The sequence below is a fragment of the Aythya fuligula genome, chromosome Z (genome assembly GCF_009819795.1).
Source record: "Aythya fuligula isolate bAytFul2 chromosome Z, bAytFul2.pri, whole genome shotgun sequence".
In the NCBI taxonomy this organism is placed as follows: domain Eukaryota; kingdom Metazoa; phylum Chordata; class Aves; order Anseriformes; family Anatidae; genus Aythya; species Aythya fuligula.
Window position 1 is genome coordinate 20770176 of NC_045593.1, and position 26631 is coordinate 20796806.

The following is a 26631-nucleotide window of genomic DNA, read 5'->3' on the forward strand; positions in this document are numbered from 1 at the left end:
ATATAAATTACAAGATCTATGGCCCTTAATGCTCTTTCTGTTTTTATTTATTCGTTCATTCATTCAATCATTAAAACAATGGCATTTTCTCATGTACATTTGTACGGACACATTGAAATTCTGCAGGTACAGGTAACATAATTATTTGAATGGAGATGTGGGCGTTTTCCATTCAGCCTTTTTACTGCTACTCATCACACTCTTGTCTTCCACCTGAACTTACTCTGCAGCTGTTTCATTTATCTGTTGGACACTTACCACTTACTTCATGTTGAGTATTGGTACGTAATTTACTTTTAACATTCATCTTTCCATTATTAAAAAAAATAAATAAATTAAGAATGGTGCCTAGACAATTACAAACATTCCAGCAGAAAGTATCCTGTCAGCAATAACTATAATCTTCTAATAAAGAGATCCATATGTGCAGGTATGCATATTAATTGTTGGGGTTTTTTTGGAGCTTCATAAAACACAAAGTGCAATACTGATCAGTGTAGTTGTATACCAGGCTGCAGTACTTCTGTGAAGCTCTATAGGAATTTCATTGTTCGTTAGCTTACTACATCATCTAATGAGACCTCAAATTTCTTTCTAAAACTTCAGCTAAGAATCTTCATGCAAGAATCTCAACATCTGTTTTCAGAAGGTGCAGAGATGTGAGGAGGAGGGAGGAAGAGCACATAGATCAGCCTGGACAAATTACCATCTTTTTGTCACGGAGTGGCAAATCTCATCTGCAATAGTGAGAAGCCTTAAGCATGAAATTCAACTTAATTCAACCCAAAAAATCAACTTAAAAAACAAACAGCAAATAAAAATAGTTGATGTTTTCCTCCTTCCTTTGAGGGATGGGACACTGATTCTTCATGTAGATTTCATTTTAAAAATCTGATAAACACTGATAAAATTTTACTGTGACTAAATAAATGCATTAAAAAGTAACACCAGTATTTAGTTAGGATCTGTAAGAGACTTTTCACAGTGTGAGTTTTCCTCTAAAACTGTGAGTATAAGGCCATGACAAACTGTAAAGTCTTCTGAAGGAGAATTTACAGACTGAGACTTTCCCCTCTCTTTGAGGTCAGAAAAAATACTGCTATGTGAACCAATTACTTGTCTGTGATGTTAACCCCCTTCAAAAATACTTCTGCCAAGCCTTCAGTTCCAGCCACAGTGCCCTCATTTTTCAAATTCCCAGGCTCAGTTATTTATTCAGGACAGCTCATTTCAACAACTAAATGATTGGTAAAGTCAGACTACATTTAGCCGCTAGCATTCCTTGGATGTCTGACCTGTAGAAGTGCACAAAAATGTATTACAAAACATACAAACCCTTAGTGGGATTCTGGAGCCTAGCTACTCTGACACTCTCTCCATCAATGTCAATTCAGGGGTCCTGTCAAAGCTGGAAAGACATTTACCCCTTTCTTACGAAGTGAAGCATAATACAGCAACACCAGACTGTAAACACCTGAAACATTTCAATAAATCTATTAAAACCATTCAGTGAAATCTCAAATGAAATAACTATTTTCCAGCTTTCCTCCCCTTTCCTAGTATGTAGGCCCATTCATTTCTTGACCACTAATCTCCCATTATAATTATGTAGCTGTTCTTCAGGTGCCTCTTTCTGTGTTTTTCCATGAATTCATACTGTTTTTTTTTTGTTTGTTTGTTTGTTTGTTTTTTTCAGAATATGCCTTTTATTTTTCATTATTTATAAAGTAATGTCACCCTTTCAAGCAATTTTCTTTCATGCAATTTTGTCTTAGCATATGCTTTTAAAGCAGGTTTATCACAGCAAGCTTACATATTTCTGACTCAAGAGTACATATATATAAACTAAGAAATCCTCCATTGGTGCTGTTGCTCCTACTGCCAACATTTTCAAAGTAAAAGTAAAACTATAAATGTTATGTGTTTAAAAATAAGAGCTCATTTTTAAACACACACATACACACAGAAGAGTACGGAGGCGTGCTAGCAGGGGACCCCAGTAGACCAGTCTGAAAAAGGGAGCCCCTGCTCAGCCACTGAGAGCTGTCCCAGGCCCACAGGTTGGAGGTGACACCCAGCATGGTGAGTCAGTGGGAGAGGCTCCCTGCAGCACCTTACAGGCTGATGGAATCTGGCCATGGGCATGTCTCCAGCCATGGAGAGCTGTGCCAGAAAACTGAGGAGTCCAAGGATCCATAGGTCAACTACTGAATATGGTACCCTCACCCTCATCAACCAGAGTGGTGAACAGCAGAAGGCTGTTGGTGCTCCTTGCGCTTGCCTGAATTCTGAGTGCTTCTGTCTGTGTTGATCTGTGCAGCCAGATCATGTCTATAGTCAGGTCATGTCTATGTGTTTGCACATGTACACGTTTGTGTGCCCCTGCTGGGAATGCATGCTTATGCTGCACCCAGGTGGGTGCCGAGGACACAGGGCTGCAGCTGCCTCACTTCAACCAGGCTCCTGGATTAAGGAGGCCTAAACAGCATGTATACAGTACAAAATCCAAGATTATATACAGACAGTATGTACCATTAAACTGTAGGTAAATATTTAAGGGAGAAAAAAATGTTACTTGCCTCCATAAAGTTTGAAGAAAAACTCAAAAGAGAAGCTGCTATACTGTCTCATGAGTAAAACTCAGCACAGGAGAAGAACAGAAACCATTAGTGTAATAGTGCAAGCAGCTTTCATGCTAATTGCATATTTAGTATCCATGACCAAGTTACTAAGTGTGAATTACTATTTTTTAGTGTTTTGGTTTTTTTTTTGAGGGGCGATACTATAGAAGGAACAAGAAAAAAAATCTGCTGAATCAGATCTTTAGCGGATGCTTTAGCCTGAGCTCTAGAGGAGTTTTCAGCAATTAATAGCCAGCTGCACATCTTGATATAATGCCAGATGGGTCCTGCGTCACTAAGTATTACTGAAACAAGTTCCTATACCAGGTAGTAGTCCAAAAAAATAAAACCTTGGAAAAGCAGAACAATTTTCTTAAGGGACAAAGGCGTATTTATGAAGTAACTTGATGGTTCCTACTTCTTCCTATTAAAAAATTAAATATATAGAACGCTATTTTCTTGTGCACATTATTGACATGAGAGAAAATCTATTAGTAATCTACATTTACACTTCAAAGGAAGTTCTTTTGATAAATCTTGCAGTACTACCGGTAATTAACATTCCTTGATATTTCTTTTCAGATGTTATTTTTCAACTATTTATATCTTTGCCTAAAATTAGCCATCCTATCAAAAATTCTTCTTCCCGTGTCTATGTTCCAAGGTAGTTCATTATTCATATAGTAGTTTTGTAGAATGGGATTCAGAGCTTCCATGCAACAATGGAGAATTTAAACCCATTCCCCCCCCCCCCCCAACACCACACACCACCACCCCCAGATGATTTCTGTATATATCTCCCACAACTTTGGGGGTAGTTAGCTCTGAATTTTGAGGATACATTAGTAGAAATGCAGAGTACAGCCAATTGCAAAAGCTGATTTTTATTTGGAATACAGTTTGTACTACTGAAGTACTAGAAATACTGGATAATTAGTCTCTGGATACTTCAAATTACTTACTCCACATTAGTAGACACTTCTTCATACCTCAAATCTCCATATGGAAAACAGGTCTAATGGTACTTTGTCAGTGCTGTTATAGCACATCATGTAATCACAAAGCTCCCAGATTCTACAATAGGAAGAGCTAAGGAAATCATTTATTTTGAGAAGGAAGTGCAGGGCTGTTTACTGAACAAGATATGGTGGGCAACTGCAAATGTAGGATAGCAATAAGGTGTCTTGTGGAATCTACAGTATGCCTTCATGCGCTTGGAACATGCAATTAATGAACACAGGAATGCCTAAAGTAAATTTGCCATGTGTTCCAAGTCACCAGAACTGTAATATTTCCAAACTTTTGGATCCTCGGAACCTTCATTTTTAACATGATTACATTTGTTTTCATATAACCTCATAGACAACAATTTTGGTGCTATTTCTGCAACAAAAGTGAATTTTATATGGTGCTAAATTTATTCAAACAGCTGCATATAAAATTATGCCTTAGTACATTCTGTAATCTTTAATGGGAGGAAATGGGGATTCTAATAGAAAGCCTCTTTACAACTACTCAATTTGCATGTGCATAACAAGCTCATGAGTATGTAACTAGTTATTTCCACATCCCCTATCATTATACTCTTTGAACACCTGAAATTTAAAAGGCAAGGAGTTTGTCTGGGTACAGTCAAGAAAGTATTTGAACAGTTGTAAAGAGATATGTAAATATTTTAACTCTGAATCAGATTAATAACATCATGTCCCACTATATGGAGGTACACAAAATAAGAGTGAACAACTGTTGTCCAGACTTTGTCTTTGGAAGTGGAGATAAAAGGTTTTGGGCTTTACCACAGAATCACAGAATGGTTAAGACTGGAATGGACCTCTGGAGGTCATCTGGTCCAATGCCCCTACTCAAGCAGGGCCACCTATAGCAGATTGCCCAGGACCACATCCAGGTGGCTTTTGTAGATTTCCAAGGAGCATGACTCCACAACCTCTCTGGGCTACCTGGGTCAGGGCTCTGTCACCTGCACAGTGAAGAGGTGTTTCCTGATGTTCAGATGGAACCTCCTGTGTTCCAATTTGTGCACTTTCCTTCTTGTCCTGACACTGGGAACCACTGAAAACAGCCTGGCTCTGTCCTCTTTGCACCCTCCCTTCAGATACTTGTAGACATTGATGAGATCCCCCTGACCCTCCTCTTCTCCAGGGTGCACAGTCCCAGCTCTCTCAGCCTCTCCTTATAGCAGAGGTACTACAGTACCTTCATCATCATGGTGGCCTTCCACTGGACCCTTTCCAGTATGTTCTTCTCTCTCTTGGCTCTGGGAAGCCAAGAACTGACACAGTACTCCAGGTGCAGCCTCACCTGAATAGAGGGGAAGAACCTCTCTTGACCTGCCGGTCGACTTCTGCGTAATGCGGCCAAGAATACCATTAGCCTTCTTAGCAGCAAGGGTACATCGCTGACTCATAGAAATTGGTGTCCACCAGGACCCCTAGGTCCTTTCCTGCAGAACTGCTTTCCAGCTGGGTAGTTCCCAGCATATCCTGGGATTGTTCCTCCCCAGGTGCAGGACTGTGCAATCCTTGTTGAACTTCAAGACATTTTTGCCAGCTTCTCTCTCCAGCCTGTCCAGGTCCCTCTGTATGGCTGCACAGGCCTGTTGTGAGTCAGCCATTCCTCCAAGTTTCCTGTCATCCATGAATTTACTGATGGTGCCCTCTACCCCATTGTCCAGACTGTTAATGAAGATTTTACACTGGACTCACTCCTGAGGCATACCCCTCATTACTGGCCTCCAGCTAGACTTTGCATGACTAACCACTACCCTCTGGGTCTAGTAATTTAGACAGTTTTTGATCCACCTCACTGTCTACTCATTGGGCCCATGGACTTGCGAATGTCTATTTGGCTCAAATATTCCCTGGCCTGATTCTTTTCCATCAAACATACATCTTTCTTGCTCAGCCTTTCAGCCTGTCCTCTGGGACCTGGGATTCCTGAAAGCCAGTCTTGACGGTAAAGACTGAGACAAAAAAAGGCATTCAGGACCTTTGCCTCTTCACTGTCACAGGTAGCCAGGTCTCCTATTTCATTCAGGAGAGGGACCACATTTTCCCTAGTCTTCCTTTTGTCATTGGGGTACTTGTAGAAGCCCTTCTTGTTGCCTTTGATATCCTTTGCCAGATTCAATTCTATATGGGCTTCAGCTTTCCTAACCTGATCCCTGGCTGCTTAGACAATTTCTTGCTATTCCCCCCTCATTGCTTCCAACCTCTGTAGGCTTCCTTTTTGTGTCTGAGTTTGGCCAGGAGCTCTTTGTTCACCCTGGTAGGACTCCTTACTTTTTTGCCTGACTTCTTTTTTGTTGGGGTGCATCACTCCTTAGCTTGGAGAAGGTGATCCTTAACTATTAACCAGCTTTCTTGGGCCCCTTTCCCACAGTACTCTATGAAGTAGATCCTTAAAAAAAGATCCCTGTAGAAGCCAAAGCCTGCTCTCTCAAAGTCACAGCTTGGGAGCTTGCTTTGCATGCTCCTCACTGTCTTCACAGCCTCAAACTCCATTATTTCATGGCTACTGCAGCCAAGGCTGCCTTTGACCTTCACATTCCCCACAACATCCTCCTTGTTGATGACAATGTGGTCCAGCATAGCACCTCTCCTCATTGGCTTCTGTATCACCTGGAGAAGGAAGTCGAAGTCATCATCAACACATTCCAGGAACATCCTGCGTTGTTTATGCCAGGCTGTGTTGTCCCTCCAACAAATGTTGGGGTGGTTAAAGTCTCCCATGAAGACCACGGCTTGTTAATGTGACAGATAGACTGCTCCTATTTGTTTGTTGAGGGCCTTATCTGCTTTTTCTTTCTGGTCAGGTAGCCTGTAGCATACCCCAACTAAAATGTCATCTAGATCTTTTTTCCCTTTAATTCTAACCCTTAAATTCTCAGTCAGCTCCTCATCTATCCCCAGTCAGATCTCCATGTGCTCAAGTTGGTCATTGACAGGGAGGGCAACACCCCCTCCTCATCTTCCATGCCTGTCCTTCCTGAAGAACTTCTATCCTTCCATTACAAGCCTCCACTCATGGATCCCACAATGTCTCTATGATACCAATAACATCATAGCCCCGCAAGTATAAACACTTCTCTAACTCATTTTACTTATTCCCCATACTGCGTTTACTGTACATGCACTCAAGAGGGGCATTCCAAAATGTTGTGTTCCTAGAAAGTTTTGGGGGGATTTCTCCATAATACATGTACTTCCTTGTAGGCCTTTCCTTGCTAACCTGCAAGTGCTGAAGTTGACCCTACTCAAGCTCCCTATCACTGCTTCTGTGATCCCTCCCTGCCACATTGCCCCATATCTGTGTCCACAGGAATATAAATCCAACCTTAAATTTTACTTTAGTATGAGTGACAAGACAGAAAAAAATTAACTGGGCAAATAAAATTTCTACTGCAAAAATATTTTAATAGAAAAAAAAAAAAAAAAAAACACAACACAAACTAATATTTATGTTTGCCATCAGGTACTATTGCTCTATCCACATCTGAACAGAGAAACCACAAAGGATTGTAAGACATCCAGAAGTTTTTAAGAGTTGCTTTTCTCAGGCATTTTCAATGATCTTATCCCCAAGAGCATAAATTGTTACAGACTGATCAGTCTCAAAGATGAGTTCATGTTTACATATGATATAATCACTTTGTTTAAAATCAGAGTAAGCTTCTTCTTCGGTAAGAAAGTGACAATATCCATCAATGGTACCCATCAATGGTACCTCACTAAGTTTCACAAATCTAAATTTCAGGAAATTTCAGTTGAGAGAAAATATCATTTAACATAACATAACCTGGTAAGACTCACATTAAAAATGAAAAGGGAGGCTGTTCTGCATACAACAGGTGGTTGTTATTTAATGAAATCACTGCCAAAGGATGTTGTAGACAAAAAAGTATACACAGTTTCCAGAGAGTTTGGAAAAACACTTAAGAAATATTTGGACTGAAAATAATTGGAGGCTGGGAGAGTACTTGTGGGAAGCCATCATGTTGCATTTTTTTGTATGGACATCTGCTTGCTGCCAGAATACCAATCTAGAAGTACTCTTGGTTGCAACTATTACACTGCTCTTTTACAAAAAAAAAATCTGAACATATAAAATAAACTTGAACTAAAGCAATTTCATCCAGAAAAGATTATAACTATCATGAGAACGTAAAAAAGGAAGTTAAGTTCCAGGCCACACCTCTGCTTTGCTCTGCGTGTAGTTCTTTCGGTCTTTGAATTTCCTCTCCACCCCTATCCCACATAGATTAAACTCTTTGAAGTAGGGATTACTTTCCTCTATGATTTTGAACAATGCTTATGATGAAAAAAAACTCTTAATCTTGATTATAATCTTTACACCCAATTGTAATACTAAAGAACAGCAAAGATATTTCGTAAGAACAAACATTAGAGGAGAAAATGCTTTTTCTACTTCCATTTATCCATCTGTAAAATTGGTATATAAAGAAAGGATTGTTATCAATTAATTACCTTATGAAAATGCACTTCCATATTCTCACAGAAATATAATATTGAATCAATCATTTTTATTAAAAACAAACATCCTGGGAAAATACAGAAAGTAAAAGGAGTGAATAAGGAAATTAAAGCTTTTTCACATCAAGAAGAATTTTGAATAATGAGCTATTTGTGAAAAAAAAAAAAGTTGTACAAAACAAGATGGATCCTGATTTTTCTCTAAAATAGTATCAGTCATATGTTTTGATCACTGTTAAAGAAAATAGCAATAAGAATTGCAGATCCAAATTCCAAATTTCTTAAAACAGAAATGCTTCTTTTTGGCTACTCGTGGAGTGGATGTTGAATGTTAAACATTTTTTCCCCCAGTGCAACTACATAGAAGAATATTTAAAATATTTAAAACATCACTTTAAAGATTTTTTTTGTGTGTGTTTAATTATCTGTAGTTTGAAAAAGGAATAAAATATACATTTTATTTTTATGTTAGAAGCTGTCTTGTAGCTAGCTCCATCACTGACAGTCATAGGACATGAGTCACCATCTCCTCAGGGGATATTCAGATTTCAGATTAATCTGTAATCTTCCTAGATGAACTGTCACAAAAGACACTTGGATGGTCTACAAGCTTTTGTGGTCCTTTCCCAAATCTAGATCTAATGTGACTTGGGCAACAGAATGATAAGGAAGCAGAACTGGTGTCAAACATACCAAGCAGGATGCCAAGAAGATGGCAACACTGAACAAAGCCATCTTTCAGTACCTGAAAATTCATTAATCTCTGACACATCCTCCTTTCTGCAAGCCATCCTATAAGGTTCAGTGTTTTACACCTATTAATGTCATACTGCACATGGCCGTAGTGCTCTGACCTATAAAAACAGCAACACAATTAAAGCATTAAGTTGACAGAAAAAAATACTTCACTATTTCCTCCAAAAGGAAGTATGTATGACAGAAGAAGCTTCATTATAATTTTACCTGTTAAAACAATGCAAATGTTGTTTTCAAAAATACATCTGTAAACATGTTGTTTCTGTTTTTATGCTGTATTGTTTGAAATTGTGGTACAACTTTTAATGTAGATATGTTTAATAACAAAATTAAGATACAGCTAAATGTAAACTAAACTTAAAAACAGATACTGCTTTAGTGTTCTGATGTCTGATGAAGAAAGATGATGCTTAATGGAACATGGAAAAGTGTAAAGTTCTTTTTCAAGTATTGTGTCACGTTATTTTTTAATCCTTCCAACAGCCTGATGTATCTGATATATCTGATCTTATATAAGATAATATCTTACCTTGTGTTCCAAGTTGGTGGTACAGTGAAGAAGCTGTGTGAGACAACTGTGGCACATGGAACTGTGCCCACTAAGGCACTGGGAATACAGTGCCACCTTTGAGATTTATAGGCAGTCTCACTCCCCCTACCATTTTACATGAATGCTAATAACCCTCGCTTGTATTTGTTGAAGAAAAACATGATGAAGGAAAGTACTTGACAGTGGAAAGAATGAGCTTGAAGAAACCTGAGCCTCAACCCTGAAATATAGTTGTCAATATTTGGTTGAGCTAAGACTTTCTGTTATGTAGTTTATAAAGTGATGAGTAAGAAGCCATCAAAATGACAGAAGAGGGATAGCAATATTTTTCTTTACATATTTTTCTGCTTTTCTGAAAACTGCAGGAAACCCATGTCTGATCAAAAATGATCTATACAATTTATGAAAAAAAAAAAAAAAGAAAAGAAAAAAAAGAAGGAATTATTTCCTTAAAAAACATTATGCAAGAATAATTAATGCAGCAAATCACTTTCAAAATCAAAATTCCATTAGTCCCTCATTCCCACTTTTAGCAAAAATACACGTTTTCTTTCCTGGTTGAGCTGGATGCAGGAGGCTTCCTGCCATCAATCTTCTGAGAAAAGGATTAATACTATTTTCATAGAGGAAAAATAACACACACATATCTTCCTACCTATGCTCTCAGAACATTTCCATCTCCATAATTTCCTGGTCCAGGTATATAGACAAATGAACTGGAGGAGAAGTGTTACTTGACCTGGTGCTCAGCAACGTGGAAGAGCTCATTAAAGAGGTCAAGACTGGAGGCAGTCTGGGCGACAGTGAACACACCCTGGTTGAGTTTGTGAATTCAGGAAATACGGGCCTTACAAAGAGCAAAGTCAAGACCCTACACTTCCGAAGAGCGAACTGTAAGCTATTTAAAGACCTAGTAGCTGAGATCTCCTGGAACATCATCCTTAGGGACAAAGGAGCTGAACAAAGCTGGTAACTCTTTAAGGATGTTTTCCTTAGAGCTCAAGAACTCTCCATCCTGCCATGTAAAAAAGCAGGCTGGGAGGGCAGACTACTGGGATGGCTGAGTAAGGACCTGCTGGTCAGACTGAGGCACAAGAAAGAAATGCACAGGCAGTGGAAGTAGGGACACATAGCCTGAGAATAGTAGAGGGATGCAGGGATGTGCAGGGATGGGATCAGGAAAGTCAAGCAGTTGACAGCAAGCTGAGTGTTGCAGTTGATACCATAGAAGGAAGGGATGTCATCTGAAAGGACCTAGAAAAGCTTGAGAAGTGGGCCCACGTGATCCTAATGAGGTTCAACAAGTCCAAGTGCAAGGTGCTGCACCTGGGCTGGGTCAATCCTAGTCATGAGCACAGACTGCGAGAAGAACTCATTGAGAGCAACCCTGTAAAGAAGGACTTGGGGGTTCTGGTAGATAAAAAGCTTGACATGAGCCAGCAATGTGTATGCTTGCAGCCCAGAAGGCCACCTATATACTGGGGTGCATCAACAGAGGGGTGGCCAGCAGGTCAAGGGGGCTGATTGTCCCCCTCTGTGCTGCCCTTGTGAGGCCCCACCTGGAGTGCTGCATCCTGGTCTGGAGCCTCCAGCATAAGAAGGATGTTAATCTGCTAGAACGGGTCCAGAGGAAGGCCATAAAGATGATGAAGGGGCTGGAGAACCTCTCCTACGAAGAAAGGCTGAGAGAGCTGGGACTTCAGCCTAGGAAAGAGAAGGCTCCGGGGTGACCTCATTGCAACCTTTCAGTACCTGAAGGGGACTTATAAAAAAGATGGAGAGAAACTCTTTTCTCCATCAGATAATGACAGGACAAGTGGGAATAGTTTTAAAATAAAAGAGGGGAGATTTAGATTAGAGATTAGAAGGAAATTCTTTACTCAGAGGGTGGGGAGGCACTGGAACAGGTTTCCCAGAGAGGTTGTGGATGCCCCATCCCTGGAATTGTTCAAGACTATGGTGGATGAGGCTCTGAACAACCTTATCTAGTAGATGGGGTCCCTGCCTATGGCAGAGGGGTTGAAACTAGGTGATCTTTGAGGTCCCTTTCAACCTAAGCCATTCTATGATGCTATGATTCATGTAAGTTTTGTAGATGAGTTAGGTATTCCAATCTGGGTCTACATACATTATTTTAAATTTTATTTATTCATTTGTCTGTTTGTTTGTGTATTTATTTACTCATCTTTCTTGTTTCTAATAAAGAGTAATAAATGGTAAAGCAAAATTATGCAGGTCTTGCTCTCTGAACGGAATGCTAGCTGTATGCACAGTCATGCTTGATAACCTACAGATTTATGTTTGATTATGCCCTCAAAACCTGTAACTCTGATGTATGAGCTATTTTTATTTATAACCTGAAAAGTGTCCTAAATTAACAGACAACCCTGTAAGATCCTGAGGACTCTCGTCCACTCTCGCCCATCCTTAAATGTCTGCATTATAAAGAAGTGGTGGTCAAATACAAAATGACATCTTTTTAAGTCATCTGCTTAGATAAGACTTAATGAAAATCCAAATATTTAGATTTGCATAAACTCAGATTAATATAATAAATCTCCTCAAAGTATTAACTGTATATAATGATACGGGATAAACAGCTTTGTCAATAATAATTTGTATATGAAAACAGAGGTCAGTGTCATACACCTAATTAATTATTCTTTAAAAATGCATAATATTTTAATAAATAATAAAAAATAAGCAACTCATGCACAGGGTAGGTTCCACAAAGAGCACCCCATATAATAGAATTATTAGTCTTTAATCTACAAGATTAACAGTTGGCTCTGAAATGGATACAAGAAAACAATGTTTCAGCATGTTTCTTTTAAGAAACATTGATTCACAGGGGAACAATTGCTTCAGAAGTTTCAGAATTATATCTGAGTCTTAGTCCCTGAGATGAGCCCTACAGTTTTATCAGCTATTATTACTGAAAGGTAATTTTAGGATATTTAATATCTGACAAAACCGCTCTTTAAAAATTATTCATAATATTTCTAAACAGATAAGGATTTGATCTCCAAAAATAATGATCCCTTTACAGAGCACGTTATAACCAGTAATTTTACACTACTGGCTGATTATGGAATTCATACCAAAGAGCTATGTCACACTTAGTTAATGAAAAACAGCCATACTTTTCATACTTTTAAAACCTAATCTTTTTTTTTTTTTTTTTTTTTCTCAACATATAATCTTCACAAATATTCAGTCTCCTTAAAATCCAGAATTTTGTATTTTTCTAACTGCTTTCTGGTGGAAGTACGCATTGAGATCACTAGTATGTGGCAATCATATTACGGTACTCTGTGTTCAAGCAGTAGGTGATCTGTTGGTTCATTTATTTAAAACCTGTGAATCTCCATGTAAGTATCTGTAAAAATCCTGTAAGTTTGAATGCTTCTTTTACAATTGAATCTTGGCATTTGCATGGCTAAAATGTTTAATTTAAATATAATCCCTTTATTCATATACTTAATGGATCTGCTGCAGACAGGTATAATATAGAAACCTTCTAGAGATTCCTAACTTTATCTAATAACCAGTGTCAATACACGGAGTCTATCTATATGACAGCCAGTTTCTTAGTGCAAGCAACAACAAAATTAATATAATTATGTTCTTACCAACTTTTCAGTTTAAAACATCATCTACAAAATGGGAAACAGTAACAGTAACCCTTTGGAACTTAGATTTCTTGACTGAGCAGTATTAATGTGCCACCGAGTGAAATGCAGGAAGCACACTGTTTTGAGTGTGAGCCTCAGGTCTTCCAATACACATGACTCTCTTGAATATGGGGCTGTAGGGTGTTTTGAGTGTTTTCCTTGCCACAACAGAGCAGCTAAAGATTTTAGAGAATCCCTAAGAATGCAGGAACTTGGTGTCAATATGCTATTCCTCCCGTCCAGGAAGAGGATCACACAAATCATAGTGTATCATAGTATCATAGTGTATTGTTTAACACAATAAAATTAACTGGTTAACACAGCGTATTTGTTTCTTATTTCTTGAATGCAAAATGTTTATCCTTGGGAACTTGTTTTGACACTGAAAAACCTGCAAACAATTGACTTACTAATTTACTTTTTTTTTTTTTTTTGGGTAACTAAAACAAAATAATTCTGGAACACCACATTAAATATAAAGCTAACCAGACACGATTTTCAAATTTGCAACCCTAAGTTAGGCACATATACATTAAAAAATGGCTTGACTTTCACATATACTTAGCAAGCTGAGCTCTCTTTGACTTCTGACCATATTTTCTAAAATTAGAAATTGATTATTTCACTGGTTCCAAAAATCAATTTATTGTGTCAGCAACTGATGATTTATTAAAGTTTATTTTTAAAAATCTGGAGTTTTTTATTAAGCAAAGGTAGGGTCACATTTTTGAGGTGGGGTAAGGCACATGTCTGGATTATTTTAAATTTACATTTTTAACCAAAATTTTACATTTAACATGTTGATTTCATTAGATTGTGTTTCAGATGAGACAGCGGTTTCAATTAAGGAAGAAGAGAGACAACCCCACCGCACACATCTTGGTAAGAAGAGGCTAGCAATTCCAAAGAAAGAAGTCTTCTTAAATGGCTATTAACAAATGCAAAGTACAGACTGAATACAAAGGTGACAGATGTTAAACTGAGCCAAAATTCCACATTCAGAGCAGTTGAACTACTTGCTCTACTTGTAGCACGTACAGTGTGTTACGCAAATGCAAGAAAACAAAAATCACTCTTTCAGATGTTTCCTGATCTGTCTCAGTATGTTTCTGGGCGGTTAGCAGCACCAGCATCTGGAAGGTCATAACCATGAACCACCTAGGAATAAGTGGCCGTTTCAGAGGCAACACACATTTATATCAGCTTAACGAGAAAGAGTTAAATGCCAGAGACCTGACTATTGACCTGAGCCCTGTAAGCAATCATTAGAGAAGAAGAGGGAAGGCAAGGTGAAACACTAACAATAGATGATATTGAATTATTTTATAATAATAAAATTAAACTAATTCCAAAAATATCAGTGTAAAGAAGAAATCTCAACTGAAGCATTAAGACTTAGAAAAATCGTTGAATTGATTACTTAGCAATTTTCAAAGACACTTAAGCAGGATATGTGAGAACTCTGACACAGGTTTTCATTGCTGGCATTTGAAAATAATGAGCTATTTAAATATATTTAAATTGGCAAATAAAAACTTCTCATCAAATTAAACAAAAAATCAGGTATGCACTCTGCATTGCTCCTAGAGTTATGGCAATTTGTCATAAACCTTTTAAGATAATTTCTCTCAACATAAGTCTAGCGGAGAGAGTGCCTATTTGTATGGTGTTTCTGCACCATACACAGGCACAATTTTCAAGTTACTTGAAAAGTTTTCAAGCTACTTGTTGTCAGAATTTAGCAGGATTTTAAAGAACTTCTGAATCATCATGCTACCTAATTCCTTTCATAACCTAATCAAACTTTACCCAAGGACTACTCTGAGTTTTGGGGTTTCCACTGTGTTTCAACACTTTCACTACCTTTCAACCCCTTCCCATAAAAACTCTTTAATTAATATCTACCCAAAACTGATCAAGGTCTACTATGAAGCAAAAGACCATTTGCAATGGAAGATTTTAATTATTGTTATATTTCTTGTACAAATGTAGCCTTTATCTTGTTTGCAGAGACCCTTGAAATTATTCTGCAGTTAACATGATCAATTATGTTAAAATACTTTTCCTGTATTTTTGTTTGTTTGGTTTTGCCTGACTGTGATGAGAATACATGTCCTTGTTTATCAAAAATAAGTAAATAAATAAATACATTTAGTTTGGATAATCTGCACGTGATTTTCTTTTTAAATAAGACAAATGTCAAGGTCAGGGGACTAAATCATGACACAGTATGAATCAAGTCTAGTAACACTGAAGCAGGTGTCTGACATGCTTCAAAGTTTAAGATATCATTAGGACTAGAGAAAGAGGAGAAGAGCAACATGTCACATGGGTCCCTAACAGTAATACCAGCAACATTAGTGAGAATAATAGCTGCTGACGTCTCAATTAAATTAGCTACAGCAGAGCTGGATTATGAGGCACGGAAATAGTACTAAGAGAACTCAGAACTGCCCTATTAGAAACTGACCTACTAATCACACATAGAGCTAAAAAGCCCTACTGGGTACTAAAAGCCTTCTCACCAATGGTAATATAATTTGATAGAAACTTTCTGATATTTATAGTCACAGTTTAATGCAGAACTAGGGTATGTGAGAGAAAAATCACTGAATAAGAACTCAGAAGTTTTTTGCTAAGGAACTTATATCTTAACTGAGGGAAAACATACAACAAACAAACAAACAAACAAACAACAACAACAAATGGAAATATGGAAACAGGTTTACTAGTTTGCCATAGAATCATAGAATATCCCAAGCCGGAAGGGACCCATAAGGATCATCAAGTCCAACTCCTGGCTCCACACAGGTATACCCAAAAATTCAGACCATATGACAATGTCCACAGTCCAAACACTTCTTGAACTCTGACAGACTTGGTGCCATGACTACGTCCCTGTAGGGAGCCTGTTCAATTGCGTGACAACCCTACAACCCTCTCAGTGAAGAACCTCTTCCTGATACCCAACCTGAACCTCCCCTGCTACAGCTTGACTCCATTCCCTCGGGTCCTATCACTGGTCGCTAAAGAGAATAGATCAGCGTGTGTGCCTCCACTCCCCCTCCTGGGGAAGCTGTAGGCCATGATGAGGTCTCCCCTCAGCCTCCTCTTTTCCAGGCTGAACAGGCCAAGTGACATCAGCTGCTCCTCATACATCCTCATACCTCTAGGCCCTTCACCATCTTTGTAGCCCTCCTCTGGGCACTCGCCAATAGTTTCATGTCCTTTTTGCCCAGAACTGCACACAGTACTCGAGGTGAGACTGCACCAGCACAGAGTAGAGCGGGACAGTCACATCCCTCAACTGACTAGTGATGCTGTGCTTGATGTACGCCAGGATACAGCTAGCCCTCCTGGCTGCCGGGGCACACTGCTGGCATTTACGGAAAACATTTTTTTTTTTCAATAATCTACTACCCCTGAAGAACTGGATTGAGAAGAGCTCTGAGGAGAAAGACCTGGGGATGTTGATTGATGAGAAGCTAAATATCATCATCCAGCAACATGCACTTATAGCGTAGAAAGCCAACTGTACCCTGGGCTGCATCAAAAGCAGCATGGCCAGCAGTATGAGGGAGGTGCTTCTGCCCACCAACTCTGCTATTGTGAAACCCCTACCTGGAGTCCTGCATTCAGTTCTGGGGACCCCAGCACAAGAAGGACATCGACCTGTTAGAGCAAGTCCAGAGGAGAGCCACAAGGATGATCAAGGGGCTGGAGCACCTCTCCTATGAAGATAGGCTGAGGGTGTTGGGTTTGTTCAGCTTGGAGAAGAGAAGGCTCTGGGAAGACCTTACAGGGGCCATAGAGTACCTAAAGAGAGCCTGCAGGAAAGCTGGGGAGGGAGTCTGTCAAGGAGTGGAGTGACAGGGCAAGGGGGAATTTAGCTTTAAACTAAAAGAGGGTAGGTCTAGGTTAGATATTAGGAAGAATTCTTTTTTACTCCTAAGTGGTGAGGCACTGGCACAGGTTGCCCACAGAAGCTGTGGGCATCCCCAAAGGAGCTCAAGGAGAGGTTGGATGGGGCTTTGAGCAACTTGGTCTGGTGGGAGGTGTCCCTGCACATGGCAGGCGTGATCTTTAAGGTCCCTTCCAAACCAAACCATTCTATGATTCTATGAACTAAAAATAAAACCTCTTTATTAGGTTCCAGTTATAGTCATCATGTTTTCAATCCTCTACATATTAGTATCAGTATTCAGTAATGCTTACAGCAAGATGTGCAGCAAGAATAATAAAGAAAAGGTGTAGCAGAGGTATCTATTTTCTCTTCTGAAAGAGAAGTATTTCATGGGAAATATAAATGACAATATCACTGTGAAAGTATCAAAAATATTTTGGAAAAAAAAATGTGGAAAAATGAAAGTGTGGAAAATGAAATTAAATAATGAAAATCAATGCAAACAAACAACCAAAGTACCAAACATTACAGAAGATATATATATTAAAAACAAAGAACAACAAAACAAACAAACAAAGAAACAAACAAACAAAAAGAGCATTTCTCATGTAGGACACAGATTATGTGCTTGGGAAAATTATATGGAAGTTGTTGAACCCACATCTTTTAAAATGTCAATCTATCTTTTGTCTGTAGTGAGGATAAGCAAGAAACATTCTAAGATATTGCCAAATATACTACCTAAATCAAAATAGAAACTATTTATATAACTGAATGAGATAGAAGAATCCTGCATTCCTGTCACCATAATTCATGTATTATACTCTGCTTCTGACAGATACACACAAAGAAACTAAAGTGATATAAAATTTCACCCAAATATGCCATGAATAATGAAAGAGAAAATTAGTCTGTCAGTGGAAGATATTCAAGTTGGTAGTATCTATTTAGAATGTTAGCAAAAAAGCCTACTATATTTCTTTTGATTACTTAGTTTATTAGAAAACATAAGAAAGCAGAAAATTCAGAGATAGATGTATTTTTTCTAGGGTTGCAGTAACAATACAGAAATTCTTGAACTAAAATTATAATTTTATTAAATCTGTGATGCAGAGATATTAAGCACATTGTATACTTTAAACTACATTTAATAGATTATTATATTCAGACTATTTTATAGAGATATTTCATGACAGATCAGGTTGGAAATATTTGAACTACATAGTCAGCATAGTTAAACTGAAGGCTAACAAAGTTATATTCCATTTTATAATGCAATTTCACTGGATTGTGTCCCACTTTTTTTTAACCAAATGAAATATTAGTCCCATGTATTAACAGATTATATTATAATGTGACATGGAAAAGGAAAAGGAATTTTGCAAATAAAGCTGCTGAAGTAACTAGATTTTTGATTCAGCTATCTAATTAAAAAAATTAAAAATCAATTTGGATTATTCATAAATTATTTTAAAACTATTTTTCTCACCAAGATGAAAAACCTATTGAGAAAAGAAGCTGCTGCTAAGAACAGCATAATTTATTAAACAGCTTGCCCAAGAGAGAATGGGATCTATATTTAATTCCTTCCTTTGTTTGCCCTATTCACCATGATACAGAACAACTAAGATACAAGTATTCTACATACAATTTAACAACTCAGAGAAAAGAACATAAAGACAACCACATTAGATTACCCCACAGTTTAGGGCACTATACAGGACTATGGAATGGTGGAAAACTTAAATATAAGATTCTGCTCTTGTTCTGGTAGAAGAGGGTGCCATCAAAATCTTAAACTCCTGTTTGATCTTGGTAGACTGCTCCTATGCATCCCCATTTTAACAGTTAACACTATCCATGCAATTTAAGCCAAATTTGCTACTTGTATTGACTGAAGTCACATATTCAAATTAAAATATTAATAATCAAAATGGAAAGATAACCTATATGGATATCAAAGATAATATAAAATAAACTTATACTTTACATTTACACAATTTACTTAGTGTAAGTAAACTTACTACAGATACAATACAGGAATTTGTAAATTTACTACAGATACAGTACAGGAATTAACTGAAAGTTCTCAGTTGTTCCACTAAAGCACTTTTATTAGATCCCTGTTATTAGATCCCTGCTACAGTTTAGTCCTCAGAAAAAAAAAGGTTACTACTTCATTTTTATAAATATAGCAGACACCACATAATATCATTTGGAGTTCTTTCAGAAGGAAATCCAAACATGATTTAAACTTCCAGAGAGACAAAAAATGTCATTAAATGAATTCATTCACCAGAAAGAAACTTGAAATCAGAAGGAACATTCTGGGTGATGCAATCAACTCCCCTGCTGTTACAGGCTTCAAATCATACAACTATTCTCATAGCTAATTTTAGCATGCAACAATTGATTACTTTCATACTTTCCTCCAATATGCTATTGGAAGGCTGTTCCAGAGCCTCTTTTGTCTGATAGAGTTTAGGTGTACTCTGATTTCCAGCCTAGAGATCCTAGTGGACAATTAAAACCCATTGATTTGTTGTATTGTGCCAGCACAGCTCCATCAAAGAAATATTAGAATATCTGATGCAACTGTGGCTGCCTGGCAGCAACACCTCCTGGCAGGTATGTTTTAACTTGCTCTTCAATGATAAAGGATTGACAAGCATGACATTTCTCTTACCAGCTGAAGCACATCTTTATCAAGAATAACTTTACTATTTATTTATTTATTTATTTAAACAAGAATCCTTAAAAAATCTGCAGCCTACCATCTCCCACCACTGGTGATACATAACACATAGGTATGTATCTAGTATACAACTCTGTGCTGTTTTCCATTTAATTTCACAATGCATAAGGAATTGTTATGTTATGTTCTGTAGCTGAAAACCTCTATGCAGAAACAAATACATTGCTAAACATGCTGTAATCCCCAGAGGAGGGAAAAAAAAAAAAAAATTTTTACTTATTTCCTTGTTCTGTCTTCTTATGTAGACAGAAAAAAAATCAACAAAATCAATTATTTTTTCCCAGAAAATGCAATTACATCAATTCACGAAAGTCCATGTACAAAAACCCTTAATTCTTGCTTCAGAAATTCTATATGTGCTTTTCATGTTTGATCCCACAAGAAACTCAGAAAGCTAGACAAAATATCCTTGTTATTTCTCTAGACATGCTAGACAATCTTTATTCAAAGTATGCCCTAAATATATTAATAATGGTGCAAAATTTACATGGATAATAGGACATTTGCATGGACATCAAAGTCTCTTTTGGTATCATAAATTTTTTCCTGTGTTCAGCTGTGGTGACCCCAGCACAAGAAGGACATGGACATGCTAGAGAGTCCAGAGAGGATGATCAAGGGGCTGGAGCACGTCTCCTATGAAGACAGGCTGAGGGAGTTGGGGCTGCTCAGACTGGAGAAGAGAAGGTTCCAGGGAGACCTTGTTGCAGCCTTCCAGTACCTAAAGGGGTCCTACAAGAAAGCTGGAAAGGGGAGAGGGGGGGAACTCAGGGAGTATAGTAATAGGACACGGGAATGGCTTTAAACTAAAAGAGGATTTAGATTTGCTATTCAAAAAAAATCTTTACTCCTAAGAGGTGAGGCCCTGGCACAGGCTGCCCAGAGAAGCTGTGGATGCCCCATTCCAGGAAGTGTTCAAGGCCAGGCTGGACGAGGCTTTGGGCAGCCTTGTCTGGTAGGAGGTGTCCCTGCCCATGGCAGGGGCGTTGGAACTGGATGATATTTAAGCTCCTTTCCAAACCAAACCATCCTATGATTTTGTGATTCTATGAAATAATGTATCTATTAAAACCTGTAGCAGTCACTATTGCTAATAAAATCTCATTCCAACAACACTGGCGTTCCAACATCATATGACATTCCAACAACATATGTTCATGAAAGCAAGAACTACTGCATATTCAAACAAACATTTTTTCCTCATAAATTTAGGCATACTTATAAATGATATGATTCTGTGCTTTCTGTAACTGACCATTAAAATACTGAGTACATTTTCAGCAAGAAAATTACAGTTTTGATGACTTTATCTGATGAGGTTTTAAAGGTTGTCTCATGCTTTCCAAATCCTTGCTGTTATCGATGCTATTGATAATGGAAAAGAATAGCATAACTGAACTAGACTGACATTTTATATATAACTCCCTTCAAGAGTTCATAGGCAGATTAAGCACTGAAGATCTGCATGAAACTTTGTAAATACTCAGCATAGGAAAATCTATGGTTTATATAAATATTTGTTCATTATCACCACAAATTCCAAATTCCATTCTGTCTGTATTTCTGTCCTGATGACAGATGTTTCTACACCTGTAAATACGCAACAGAGTTAACTGACTTTAGTTTCACGGTAAACATGAATTTCAACAGAAAGTTGTTGAACTAAGAATGTGAAGCCTAGGCACCACCCCCTGTACACTGACAGTCTTCCACATCCTTATTTTGAGGGTACAGATAGCAACAAGCATTGAGCTGATGGGGATTTCTGCAAGGGCTCTGCCAGTTGCAACTAGGATGGAGCAGACAGCCAAAACACATAAATCCTTACCTCAGCAAAAGCACAATCTAAAGGCACTTTCTTACTAACACTGTGGTTTGGTTGGTTGGTTGGTTTTGTTTTGTTGTGTTTTGGGGGGGGAGGGGATGAGAGAAATCTCGTATAAATATATACATTCAAATGCAAGTCCCAAAGCACTTCTTCCTGTCCAGCATTCTGCCTCTGTTCCCTTGACTGATAATGAGTGACATACCTGTGAATACATAGGTGGCAAATGGCCATGCAGGAAACCAATGAACTTAAACTCACAGTCTCAAGTATGCTTAGGTATTTATATTTTTCAAGTCTAAATCTTTATCAAAAGCACTCAATAAGGAGTTGAGTAGTAATGCTGGGAGAAGCTGAGGGAGTTTAGAGGTGAAACATTTGAATGACCGATGGAAAGAAAAAATTTGAGTATCTTGAAATTAATTGAGTATCTTTATTTTCCCTCAGGATTTGTTTGTTCATTTGTTTTCAGACACTACCATCTGTCTGGTCAGATCTCCTCTAAATACTGATCTAAAAGTAAATCCTGAAATTAAAAGTATGTTGGTGCATTGGCATATATTCTATTTCAGGAAGTGCATTCATTTCACCTCTCAAAAAAATAATATATATATATATATTATATACATATTTGTTTTATATATATATAATAGATTTATTTATTTATTTATTGACACTGTATAATGAACATAAAGGCCTAGGTATCCAAACTTATTGTAAAGTTGTCTGAACCAATGGTTCAAAATTGTGTATTAAGCAAAACTCTTAAAACTTTTATTCATATTCACTTTGCAGAGGATAAGCAGTGCTCTAAATTATCTTCTGTAAAATCCTTCTTCCACTTCATGGAACAAGTGAGAGAGCCTCTAGCTGGTACAATCCCTACTTTATTATGACTTAATCTCTGATTCCTGCTTGGCTGCCATAAATAGCCATACATTAGCTCAGCTGCAGATCAGCGTGCATACCTTTTTGTGACTGTGGTATTCCCAGTGGCAGTTACTTTGCCACAAGCCACATCTACTTGCAAAATGCAATCCTAGAGAAGGAAATATGACCAGGCTGTGAGGATTACACTGTGTCTTGAGACTCCATTCATGTTAAAGAAACTAGCAGACAGATCACCAACATATGCTGTAATAATTTAATCATCCCAGAAGTTAAAATTTGAAAATGTTTATTATGTAGATAACCAACACAGCACCTTAAATGCCCTTTTATCCAGACAGATCTTCCTAGCAAATAATTATGGCCAGATATCACAAACTAATCCCTATGTTAAAATTGCCTAATTTTGGAAAGGGCAATTTCAGTATTTGTAGGCTGGATATTCCAAATACTCTTGGTTAGAAAGTGGGGAAAGATCAGAGGTCCTTAAAAACCTTCCTTCTTTGGGGGGTTGTTAGGGTTATTATACTTTCATTGGACAGGTCAGTCTGCTGCAGTTTACTCCATGTAGGAGGTGATGAACATTTTGTATGGCAATTATCCAAAGGGCTTGGAAATTCTTTAGGGAGAACTGCAGTCATTGATGTACTTTTACCCTGAAGAATGTTCCAGAGCCACTTTTGATCAAAATCCCAAACGGGAATAAGGAAAGATGATGTATTTGTTAATCGGTAACCTTTGCCTATGCTCCCCTTCAAGATCTCTGAGTCAGAGTACGGTCAAGAGAACTACTGTCTCACAAAATTAGGTAACTTGCAAGAAATTCAGAAGGGCTGAAACAATGCACTATGGTCTAAGATGCATAAAGAGGTATCTTAAGAAAATATTCAGTTGGTCAATAATTGGTCAATACCATAACTACAGCTGAAGTCTAGATACACCTGTTTAAATTTTCCCTTTAAAATAACACCATAGTAAGAAACGTGGTTAACCTGTTACTGTTAATGTCTCAAGTATTGAGACAAACTAAATGAAAATATCACCACCATTAATCATTTCATAACTAAAATTTATTCAATTCTTTGAAATCATTAGCTGCCTATGGAGAATACAGCTGGATACACAGGCAAGCAAAACAAGTTTTTGAAACAAGTCTTCCCTATTACTTATACATACCACAGGAGTATGTGAAATTTCATTGATGGTTCTACCAACTCTAAACAGCAAGGCTATTTCACCACAAAGTTCTTGTCCAGCTTTGAATTTGCAAGGCATATTATAGGTGTGTTTTAATTGTTTTCAGTTTGAAGGTAATTAAATTCTGAAAACTTTAAATTCCTTTTGAATAACACAAGGTATACCAGCACCACCAGAAAACAAAATAATCCTTAAAAAAGCTTATGGTTAAAGAACTCATTCTTCAGTATTTATTCCAATAAATTATCAAAGAGAAATAAATCCCATAATAATGTGAAATAAGACTCATAAAAGTAATGCAATACAAAATTTTATGATTCTAAGACACAACACAGAATATCTTTTTCCTTAAAATAATCCAAAAATTGTATGATTATTCTCAAGGCATAGAACTGACCTTGGAATTCCAGCAAGTAACTGTTGTGTCAAACCCAACAACTTGTAAAGATCGGAAAATGTTAGAGTTACGTCCATATGATATGCATAGGTAACTTTTAATCCTTAGCTACTGACAGTGTAAAAATGTGTTTGCATTTAACATCAAAGAACATTTGTCGATGGCTGAAATTAAGAATTTGACAATAACTATATGAGAATCAATGGAAAGAGGGTAAGAGTCACCTCTTTTCATCTCAATAAGAATCATCTGCTTTCCTGAAGGGGACAAGCTGTCATCTGTCATATCAAAGCAACCAAGTTAAAAGGAGACAATATAAAATAATACAGATTAAATTCCTTCAGACAATTGAGAATAGGAAGCCATGCTACTTCAGAAAAAAAAAAAAAATGAAACCTTCTCCATGTTTTCTGTAAAGTTACTGAATATTATCATACAGTAAAATTCAAGTTGGAATGTAGGAAGAATAGAGACTCTCCTTTTGAGAGGTGAACTAAGCTAAGTAAACAAACGGAAAAAGACAGTTTCCTTTGAACAACAGAATTTGAGACTCAGGAATACTTTGTATCACTATACCTTTCTAGTGTTTGAATATCATTAATATTCCAACAATTCTTTTAATCTGTTCCCAGTAGAAAGAGGATTGCTGCCTAAATGCAGCAAAATACTAATCTTTGTAACAGTTTTCCATACTAATATTTAAAAATAGCAATAAATTGCCAAGATAATGTAGAAATATCAACTTAGCCACCTTTAAAACTAGTAGAGAAATATACAAACCTTCTTCTGTTAATTTTTCCACATGTGTTATAATGGACACTTAAAAATAGTTACCAGTTTCCTAAGCAAAGTAGTACATTTCTTTTTTCAGATGTTGGGGCTCAATTATGTCCACTCCTTTGAAATTTTGTTTTTTGCATACTTCATTTTGCCAACCCCATGGACATGAAAAATTATTCCATTTATTAACAGCTACTGACCAATAGCTTTTACTGGAAATAGTCTCATCTCCTTTCAGGTTAACATAAAAAATATCTTAAATTGTTCTGCTGTTATCAAAGAGTTAATCCAGTCATATAAAAGTATCAAGCAACATGTATTCTGTTCAGGTTTCAGCAGACAATACTGAAATCCAATTAGTATTAACGTAAAAAATGTCATTTGCATAGGGTACAAGCGAAACCTGGCTATTTACATTTTAATTAGATTAAAGAATAATGAGTCATAAATTATATTTGTTGACCAACCTTCTTCAGTTTTGTAAACATTAGCTTTTAGTGTTTCTTCTCTTCCCACTCCCTACTCTCCTCTACTCCCTGCTCCCATATAACATGTTGAACTAAAATAATAAATATTAATGGACAAGTCTTTGGTTGTCTCCAAATGCCAAGTATGTGGATCTCAAGTAAACCTGAACCAGAACACTTAAAACTATAACTTCTTTTCCCGGTAGAAGCCAAATTCCTACCCTGAAATGACCCCATCTGTGAATTAAAAACTTACCCCTTTAACACAGATCAAAGAATTTAGAAACAATATAAGAATCCAGAAATTTACTTAAATGAAATGTAAGTAATACGCAATATATAATTAACATATTTAATGTAACAATCTTTTTTTTTTCATTATTACCATAGTTTAAAAAGTTGTGATGTAAGGTAATTTTTACTGAGTCAAAGTACAGGTAGAGATTAGTTCTTCTCAAAGAAAAAGAGAAGGTGGCTCTTTGTTAGCGGGCACAAGTGAAGAGACAGTAGAGGAGTTGCATAAACAATCAACAGGGAGTTTTATGAGTAAAAAAAGCTTAAATTACTTTCTACTATTGTGACTTAAGCTAACAAGAAGGCTAAAATCTGAGAAGATATAAATCAGGATTATATACAGAGAAAATAAGACTTTCTGAAAGATTATAAGATCCTTCAAGAAACAACTTGACTAACTTAGCCTGAAAATGACTGGTTAAAAAAGATGGGTGTGAGCTACAGCAAAATGTTGTCTGTTAACTACCCAGTCATTACAGTACATAAAGAAAAGCACATTCAGTATATCCAAGGGAGACCATGAAAAAATGGAAACAATTCAGAATGTGCCCATTATTTCTGATAATTTTCACACATACATACAAAACTGTTACGGTGTTATAACAAACTACTTTACCACTACTTAGAGCAACATACATACACAGATGGTTATACTGTATATAAATATATAAGTATATCTACAAATATATATGTAAAAGTGCATGTATATATAAATATATGATGACATTCTGGAACAAAAATAGCAATAGAAATCTACCGTGCTCTATCTAACCCTGTCAAGACACAGTGTTTCAAAGTATTTTCAGTCCAAATTAACAAAACAAACCAGGTAGCGCATCCAAATGACAGAGTTATGCAGTAACTTCATTGATCATAAACTTAGGACAGAAGAGCAAAAGGTAGGCTTTGGCAGAGTACGATTCCACTGTGAACTAAAAATTGTCATTCCGCATTCCTCCGTGCATATTGGAAATCCTAAATTTTAAGGGGCAAAATCAGAGTTTGAATCACTT

General features: G+C 37.1%; 1 protein-coding gene across 2 annotated transcripts in view; it reads right to left on the reverse strand.

The window, feature by feature from the left end:
- PDE4D (phosphodiesterase 4D) overlaps window positions 1-26631 on the reverse strand; it is a 368255-nt gene that overhangs the window by 268948 nt on the left and 72676 nt on the right. The gene's annotated exons all lie outside the window — the stretch shown is intronic.